Below are 8,961 nucleotides of genomic sequence, written 5' to 3'. Positions count from 1 at the left end.
AGATTTTGAATCCGATTCCACATTTGATAATTCAAGAAATAATAAAGATTAAAATAACGACAAGGGCATTTTCGGAAAGACAAATATAGGGAGTAAATTGAAAGTTATGTTTGATTTAGGGAGTTATCTACAAGTTGCCCTTGAATCAATTGTTAATTTTTTCCAAAAAATTATTTATTAACAGAATAACTAAAAATATTTATTTTTTAAAAAAAAAATTAAAAAAAGTTTCTTTATATTTTAAAAAACCGGTTAACCAAAAAACCGAAATAATTTCGTTAAAAACAAACCGAACCGTTCAATTTGGTTCGATTTTCAGTTCGGAGTTTCGAAAAACCAAAATTTCGGTTCGATTCGGTTCGATTCGATTCGGGCGGTTCGACCAAAATGAACATCCCTAAATTTATCCATCCAATTCAGCCTACAGTTTCTAACTATTAAACAATTAACAAAAACTTCTATGAGACGGTCTCTGTGAAATCCCGAAACTTGGTCAGCAAGATTTCACAAATATGGAAGATCTCTCAGATTATGCAAAGAATAACTCTCCACATGGAAACAAGCATCTTACATTCTCGTGAATACTCGGTAATAGCGGAAACCTTGGACCCGAATCTTGTTATTGGCAGCATCTAAATCAAGATTTATGAAGGCAGATTTTCTTCCTTTAATCTCGAAGGATAAGGCTAAAGAGTTTGAGGAGAAAGAAGACTTGTGATTGGATCACCTTTCTTCTTGGTCACGTGTAGGATTGGGAAAGCACTTTGTTTTTGGCTTGAGAGGTATGTCAGCCTTTGTCCTTTTCCCTTGCCATTTTCGAAAACCTGTTGTACTAATTAAGTAACTAATCTGCCATTTTACCCCTAATCTATAAGATTAGTGGATTAGGATTTTGTGGAGAAAGATTGCTTAGAGATCGATTGAATTTTCGAAAAGTCAAATCTGAATTTTCGAGGGTCTTGCTCCTAACTTGCTGTCAAGGTTTCGCCTGCTAATCGCACAAATAATTTCGGTAAGTGGGCTTACGTTTTAAAATAATATGTATGCTTTAAAATTTTGATCGTTCATGTTAATCATTGGAAGTTTGTTATTTAATATTGTTCATGATAGTGTTTTATTGAAAATATGTTTTGACACTGTTAGGACTCAAATTATGAGTGGAAAGGGAATTTCCGAACCATGTTATGTTATGGCCCTGATACGGTGGGTATAATAACCGTTCTATGACCTCACCCCTTAGAGGGATTACATATAGGGGACTGATCAGTTAGCCACGGGTAATGAGAGGAATTTCAGTGTCTTGTCAAAGATTATGTTATGTCATGTCAAATATGTTATGATGTTATTTATGCTATGCTATATTGAGACATGATATGAAATGTTTATAATTTAAATTAATTCATGAGTTTTTGAAATAAATATATATATATATGTATATATTTTGGTATGATCGATCGGCCCCCACTTGCTGAGTGTTTCCCAAAACACTCACCCCTTACTTTTCCCTCCCAGATTATGAAGATGATGATGTAGAAGTTCGTGAGCAAGATATGTTTTGGGGATGGTGATAGAGATATTATTAAGACTAAATTTCGTTATGTTTATTTTCGGGATTTTGGCATTTATGTTTTATTATTAAGTTTTTAGACGCTTTCGCATTTGTTTTGTTATTTTGGATTTATCGAGTTGTAAAGACAATGTTTTGGAGTTTATTTATGATAATAGACTGGTTTGGTATCTACTGTACTACGAGGCTGGTTGTTTTATAATTTTTGTGAATTTAAAACAACGCCGGTGGCACGTCTCGGTCTCGAGGTGTGACATTTTAGTGGTATCAAAGCCGCCAGGTTCATAAATCCGGATGAGATTCTGTACCAAAAAATTTGACGTTGTCAAATTTTGACCCAAGCCCAGCGTATCCTGACCCGAAACGATCCTCTGAGTCAAACGCATACATAGTATGAACAGTGACGCTTTTAGCCCAAATTCGGCCGTTTGAGCCCTCAAATTCGCGTTTTTGCTATTTCTGGAAATGTTTGTTCTACCTATAACTTTTTGTGGGAAACTCGAAATTCGATTCCGTCGATTGTCCCATACTCCTTATGATCAGTAGTTCAATCCTTGAGAAAAATCTCAAAAATTTCTATTTTTGGAAAATTCGCCTAAAAACCTTGTTCTATATCAATTCTGCTTGAATTTTCATCAATCTGAAGTTTTAACTTGAACTCATTCCTCTTTAATTTAGGAAGATGGCTCGCACCAAAGTTACGGCTCGCAAAAACGTAGTTCGAAGCAAGGATCAAGTGATCGAGTCATTGAGGACTTCATTATATGTGGAGCAATACGAGAAAGAGGAGATGATGGAAGAAATGAAAAAGCTAAAGGCGAACAAAAGTGAGATAGAGAAGCATCGAGACCACCTCGAAGCCGACGTCGAAAGGCTTGCATTTTATCTTGATAAGGAAGAGAAGGAACATGAGGAGACGAAAAAGAAGTTGTAGTCGTCCCTAGCTACCATCACTTTACTCGAAGACCTAAGCAACCAAAGAATGATGGCAACGTTAGAGCTCCAACACCAAGTGAAAGAGTTGCAAAACTCGGTGCAAGCTCGTGATGAATTTAACGCAGCCCTGCTCGAGCATATCAATCACCTACAACAAGTAGACATGGTGGCAGAAGAGAACCCCGAAGATGTTCCGGCAGAAGATGAAGCCTCGGGCGATGGAGAAATCATAGATTAGGCTTTCATCTAGCTTAGTCCTTTTATTCAGCATTGTTTTTGTTTGATTCAGCATGATACCTTAATGTTTTGAGACTTGGTTTATTTTGCTTCACTTATCTTCGTGACATTTTGGGAATCAATAAAATAAATTTTATTCTTGGGATTATTTATTGATTCATTTTATTTTGCTATTTCCTTTCTTTTTAAGTATCATGTTTTGACAAACTCTTAGAACTCCCTTACTGTAGGAAATGGCCGGAGAACTCCCAAGAACACGCAACAACAATCGTGGGGATAATGCAAATCCACCTCCAGGAATCAATCTGAGCCGAGAAGATCTTGCGGCTATCGCAGTAATTGTAGCAACGACCCTCCAAGGGATGGGAAATACCAATGGCAACGGCAATCCGCCACCTCCCCCACCTGCTCAGAACGGAGTCAAATTCCATTATGAATCGCTCCGTAAGAACCGAACTGAAATGTTTAAGGGAGATGCTGACCCAGAGGTGGGAAGAAATTGGATGAAGAAAATAGAGGACCAATTGCGTTTACTTGAAGTACCTGAAGCACTTAAAGTGGAGGTAACAATTCCTTTTCTAGTGGATAAAGCAAGGAAATGGTGGGAAGCTGTCTCGCCTGCTATGTTAGCTGCTGGAGCAATCACATGGCAACAGTTTCGCACTGCGTTCCTGAAGCAATATTTTCCAGCTGAGGTTCGAATTCAGAAGCTAAGTGAATTTGAAAACCTCACGCAAACTTCAGATATGACAGTAGTGGAGTACACTTCTAAGTTCAATGAGCTAGGGTCTTATGCCCCTACTATTATGGGAGATGATGAACTGAAGCTGCATCGTTTCAAAAAGGGGTTGAATAGCCGAATCCAGTCGGCATTAGCAGTTTTTCAACCTGCCAATTTTGCAGACTTGATGGGAGCAGCTATCCGAGCTGAATCGGATATCAAACGTCGGGAAGACGACTTCAAGAAAAAACGACCTTTGTCTGGTCAATCTTCTGCTACCGGGACAACACCCAAGCGCCCTAACCAATCTGGTGGATCGTTTAAGGGAACTGCCTCAGTGCCTAATCGACCAATGATCAAACCATGTCCTACCTGCAATTTCCGACACGAAGGGGAGTGTCGTCGGAAGACTGGAGCTTGTTTTAACTGTGGCAAATTGGGACACCGAATGTCTGATTGTCCTGATCCTGTGAAACCAAGGACCGGGCCAAATGGTAGTGCTGCACAGGCCCAACCGAAAGAGACGAAGCCCAACGCCCGTGTGTTTGCTATCACACAAGAAGAGGAAGATGATACGAATGAAGTCGTGGCAGGTACCATTTTAATCAATACTAAGTCTGCGTATGTTTTATTTGATTGTGGTGCCACTCATTCGTTTATATCTAAGAGATTCACTAAAAAGATAGGGCTTATCTCTGAGAATCTAACTGAACCACTGAGAGTAGCAACCCCTACTAACAAGATAATTGAGACACTCAAGATACATAGAAAATGTAAGATGTGTGTCTGTGAACAAATCTTTGATGCGAATTTGGTTGAACTCAACATGGTAGAATTTGATGTCATCCTTGGGATGGATTGGTTATCTAGAAATCATGCAGTGGTTAACTGTCGGGATAAGAATGTTAAACTTCGAACCTCAAACCTCGAAGAAATTACATTCCAAGGCAAGACCAAGACGCGAAAACCCCTCTTGTCGGCCTCCCAAGCATGGAAGGCGATAAAAGGTCGCGAAGAAGTTTACCTAGCTATGGTGAGCGAGGTAAAAGAAGAGCCAGAGCTCAAACTAGAAGACCTTCCGATTGTACGAGAGTTTCCGGATGTCTTTCCAGAGGAACTACCCGGAATGGTTCCAGATCGATAGATTGAATTTGAGATTCAGCTAGAGCCTGGAGCTACTCCAATTTCGAAAGCTCCTTACCGAATGGCACCAGCGGAACTCAAGGAATTGAAGGAGCAACTACAAGAGCTTCTGGACAAAAAGCAAATTAGACCGAGTGCATCCCCATGGGGAGCCCCAGTCTTATTTGTCAAGAAAAAAGTTGGAAGCATGAGAACGTGTATAGATTATAGAGAGCTCAACAAGATCACAATCAAGAACAAGTATCCACTTCCAAGGATAGATGACTTGTTCGATCAACTTAAAGGAGCTACTGTTTTCTCCAAACTAGATCTGCGGTCGGGCTATCACCAGTTAAAGGTCAAGACAGAAGATATTCCAAAGACGGCTTTCCGAACAAGATATGGGCACTACGAATTTTTAGTAATGCCGTTCGGCTTGACAAATGCCCCTGCAGCATTCATGGACCTCATGAACCGAGTGTTCAAACAGTTTCTTGATAGGTTCGTGGTGGTTTTTATTGATGATATCCTCGTATACTCACCTAGTGAAGAGGATCACAAAGAACATCTTCGTATTACACTGCAAACCTTAAGGGAGAATAAACTCTATGCCAAATTCAAGAAGTGTGAATTTTGGTTAAGGAGTGTGGCATTCTTGGGACATATTATCTCAGCAGCCGGAGTCTCAGTGGATCCCAAGAAAGTTGAAGCAATAACAGACTGGCCCAGACCCAAGTCAGTGACCGAAATTCGAAGCTTCCTGGGGTTGGCTGGCTATTATCGAAAATTTGTAGAAGGATTTTCCTCAATAGCTATACCTCTTACAAAACTCACCAAAAGAACGTAAAGTTCGATTGGAATGAAGACTGTGAAAAGAGTTTCGGGACCTTGAAAGAAAGGTTAGCATCTACACCAGTACTAGTGCTACCCGAGGAAGGAAAAGATTTTGCAATTTATAGTGATGCATCAAAGGAAGGTTTGGGATGCGTGCTAATGCAAGAAGGGAGAGTGATCCCCTACGCATCTAGACAATTGAAACCTCATGAGAAAAACTACCTCACTCATGATCTTGAGTTAGCAGCAGTGGTGTTCGCACTGAAAATTTGGAGACATTACCTCTACGGTGCCAAGTATGAAATTTTCACTGATCACCAAAGTCTCAAGTATTTATTCACGCAAAAGGAGCTGAATATGAGACAAAGAAGATGGATCGAACTCTTAAAAGATTATGATCTAATCATAAGCTACCATCCAGGTAAGGCCAATAAAGTGGCCGACGCCTTGAGTCGAAAGAACATGAGCAAAAATATTCTAGCTTCATTAACGGCTCAACCGTGTCTCCGAGAAACAATCAAATTGAGTCAAGAGATAGATCCGTCGTTGACCAATTTCAAGGAACAAATCAAGGAGGGAAAATTACCAGACTTTCAAGTGGATGAAAAAGGAGTCCTATGGATGAAAGAACGTTTATGGGTACCGGACGTCAATGATCTTCGGAATGAAGTCATGTCTGAAGCACACAAGTCAAAGTTTTCAGTACATCCGGGGAGTACAAAGATGTATAGAGATCTAAAAGGGAATTTTTGGTGGAATGGAATGAAGAAGGATGTCGCAGAATTCGTCTCTAAGTGTCAAGTATGCCAACAGGTTAAAGCAGAACATCAGCGACCTGGAGGGCTACTCCAACCATTAAAAATCCCGGAATGGAAATGGGAGCACATTTTCATGGATTTTGTAGTAGGACTCCCTGAATCAAAGCAGAGGCATGATGGTATTTGGGTGATCGTAGATAGACTCACAAAATCTGCGCATTTCCTACCAGTACGCATGAAGTATAGTTTGGACAAATTAGCTACGCTATATATGGATAACATAGTACGGCTACATGGGGTTCCAGTCAGTATCTTGTCTGACAGAGATCCAAGATTTGTATCGCGCTTTTGGAAGAGCTTTCAGGAAGCTATGGGGAGTAAAGTTACACTCAGTACGGCTTATCACCCTCAAACCGATGGCCAAACTGATCGGACAATCCAAACCCTTGAAGATATGCTGCGGGCATGTGCCCTGGATTTTAGCAGCAATTGGAGCGAACATTTACCTTTAATTGAGTTTGCTTACAACAACAGCTACCATAGCAACATTGGAATGGCTCCGTATGAAGCGCTGTATGGGAGAAAATGCCGTTCTCCTCTTTATTGGGATGAAGTCGGAGAGAAGGCTGTTATTGGACCCGAAATTATTCAAGAAACAGTGGGAAAGGTTGCAATAATCAAGGAGAAACTTAAAGTGGCACAAGATCGCCAGAAAAGTTGGGCGGACTTAAAAAGGAGACCTTTGGAATTTGAAGTTGACGAAAAGGCTTATGTCAAACTTTCACCTATGAAAGGAGTCGTGAGATTTTGCAGAGCTGGAAAATTGAACCCGAGATATGTGGGACCATTTGAGATTCTCGACAAAGTGGGAACATTGGCTTATCGACTAGCTTTACCACCTGCTATGTCAAGAGTTCACAATGTGTTCCATGTGTCGCAGCTAAGAAAATATGTTCCCAACTCAAGTCATATCTTGGAAGCAGAGCCACTAGTGACTGATGGGAATCTGAATGAAGAGCTGAAATATGAAGAAGTCCCTATTCGAATAGTGGATACCATGGACCAAGTTCTTAGGCGAAGGACGATTCCTTATGTCAAAGTACAATGGTCAAATCACACTGAAAGAGAAGCTACATGGGAATTGAAAGAAAAGATGCAGGAGAAGTATCCCTATTTATTTGAAGAGCAAGTTAATTCAAGTTTCGAGGACGAAACTTCTCATAAGGAGGGAGGGATGTAAAATCCCGAAACTTGGTCAGCAAGATTTCACAAATATGGAAGATCTCTCAGATTATGCAAAGAATAACTCTCCACATGGAAACAAGCATCTTACATTCTCGTGAATACTCGGTAATAGCGGAAACCTTGGACCCGAATCTTGTTATTGGCAGCATCTAAATCAAGATTTATGAAGGCAGATTTTCTTCCTTTAATCTCGAAGGATAAGGCTAAAGAGTTTGAGGAGAAAGAAGACTTGTGATTGGATCACCTTTCTTCTTGGTCACGTGTAGGAATTGGGAAAGCACTTTGTTTTTGGCTTGAGAGGTATGTCAGCCTTTGTCCTTTTCCCTTGCCATTTTCGAAAACCTGTTGTACTAATTAAGTAACTAATCTGCCATTTTACCCCTAATCTATAAGATTAGTGGATTAGGATTTTGTGGAGAAAGATTGCTTAGAGATCGATTGAATTTTCGAAAAGTCAAATCTGAATTTTCGAGGGTCTTGCTCCTAACTTGCTGTCAAGGTTTCGCCTGCTAATCGCGCAAATAATTTCGGTAAGTGGGCTTACGTTTTAAAATAATATGTATGCTTTAAAATTTCGATCGTTCATGTTAATCGTTGGAAGTTTGTTATTTAATATTGTTCATGATGGTGTTTTATTGAAAATATGTTTTGACACTGTTAGGACTCAAATTATGAGTGGAAAGGGAATTTCCGAACCATGTTATGTTATGGCCCTGATACGGTGGGTATAATAACCGTTCTATGACCTCACCCCTTAGAGGGATTACATATAGGGGACTGATCAGTTAGCCACGGGTAATGAGAGGAATTTCAGTGTCTTGTCAAAGATTATGTTATGTCATGTCAAATATGTTATGATGTTATTTATGCTATGCTATGTTGAGACATGATATGAAATGTTTATAATTTAAATTAATTCATGAGTTTTTGAAATAAATATATATATATATATATGTATATATTTTGGTATGATCGATCGGCCCCCACTTGCTGAGTGTTTCCCAAAACACTCACCCCTTACTTTTCCCTCCCAGATTATGAAGATGATGATGTAGAAGTTCGTGAGCAAGATATGTTTTGGGGATGGTGATAGAGATATTATTAAGACTAAATTTCGTTATGTTTATTTTCGGGATTTTGGCATTTATGTTTTATTATTAAGTTTTTAGACGCTTTCGCATTTGTTTTGTTATTTTGGATTTATCGAGTTGTAAAGACAATGTTTTGGAGTTTATTTATGATAATAGACCGGTTTGGTATCTACTGTACTACGAGGCTGGTTGTTTTATAATTTTTGTGAATTTGAAACAACGCCGGTGGCACGTCTCGGTCTCGGGGCGTGACAGTCTCAATGATCATTTTTTGAGACGAGTCTCTTATATGAGTTATCCATTAAAAAGTATTACATTTTATGTCAAAAATATTACTTATTATTATAAATATGGATAGGGTTGACTCGTGTTACGAATAAAAACGTGTCACGTAAGCGTTACTCTCCACAATTTACGGGAATTTCATTAAGTGGGCCCACCCCCATGTTC

General features: G+C 39.5%; 1 pseudogene; it reads left to right on the top strand.

The window, feature by feature from the left end:
• The first annotated feature begins 2,973 nt into the window (after positions 1–2,973).
• Positions 2,974–7,415, top strand: LOC140871964 (uncharacterized; annotated as a pseudogene).
• Positions 7,416–8,961: the final 1,546 nt, after the last annotated feature.

Source organism: Henckelia pumila, unplaced genomic scaffold (assembly GCF_033568475.1).
Source record: "Henckelia pumila isolate YLH828 unplaced genomic scaffold, ASM3356847v2 CTG_461:::fragment_3, whole genome shotgun sequence".
In the NCBI taxonomy this organism is placed as follows: Eukaryota; Viridiplantae; Streptophyta; class Magnoliopsida; order Lamiales; family Gesneriaceae; genus Henckelia; species Henckelia pumila.
This window is presented reverse-complemented; position numbering and strand designations above follow the sequence as displayed.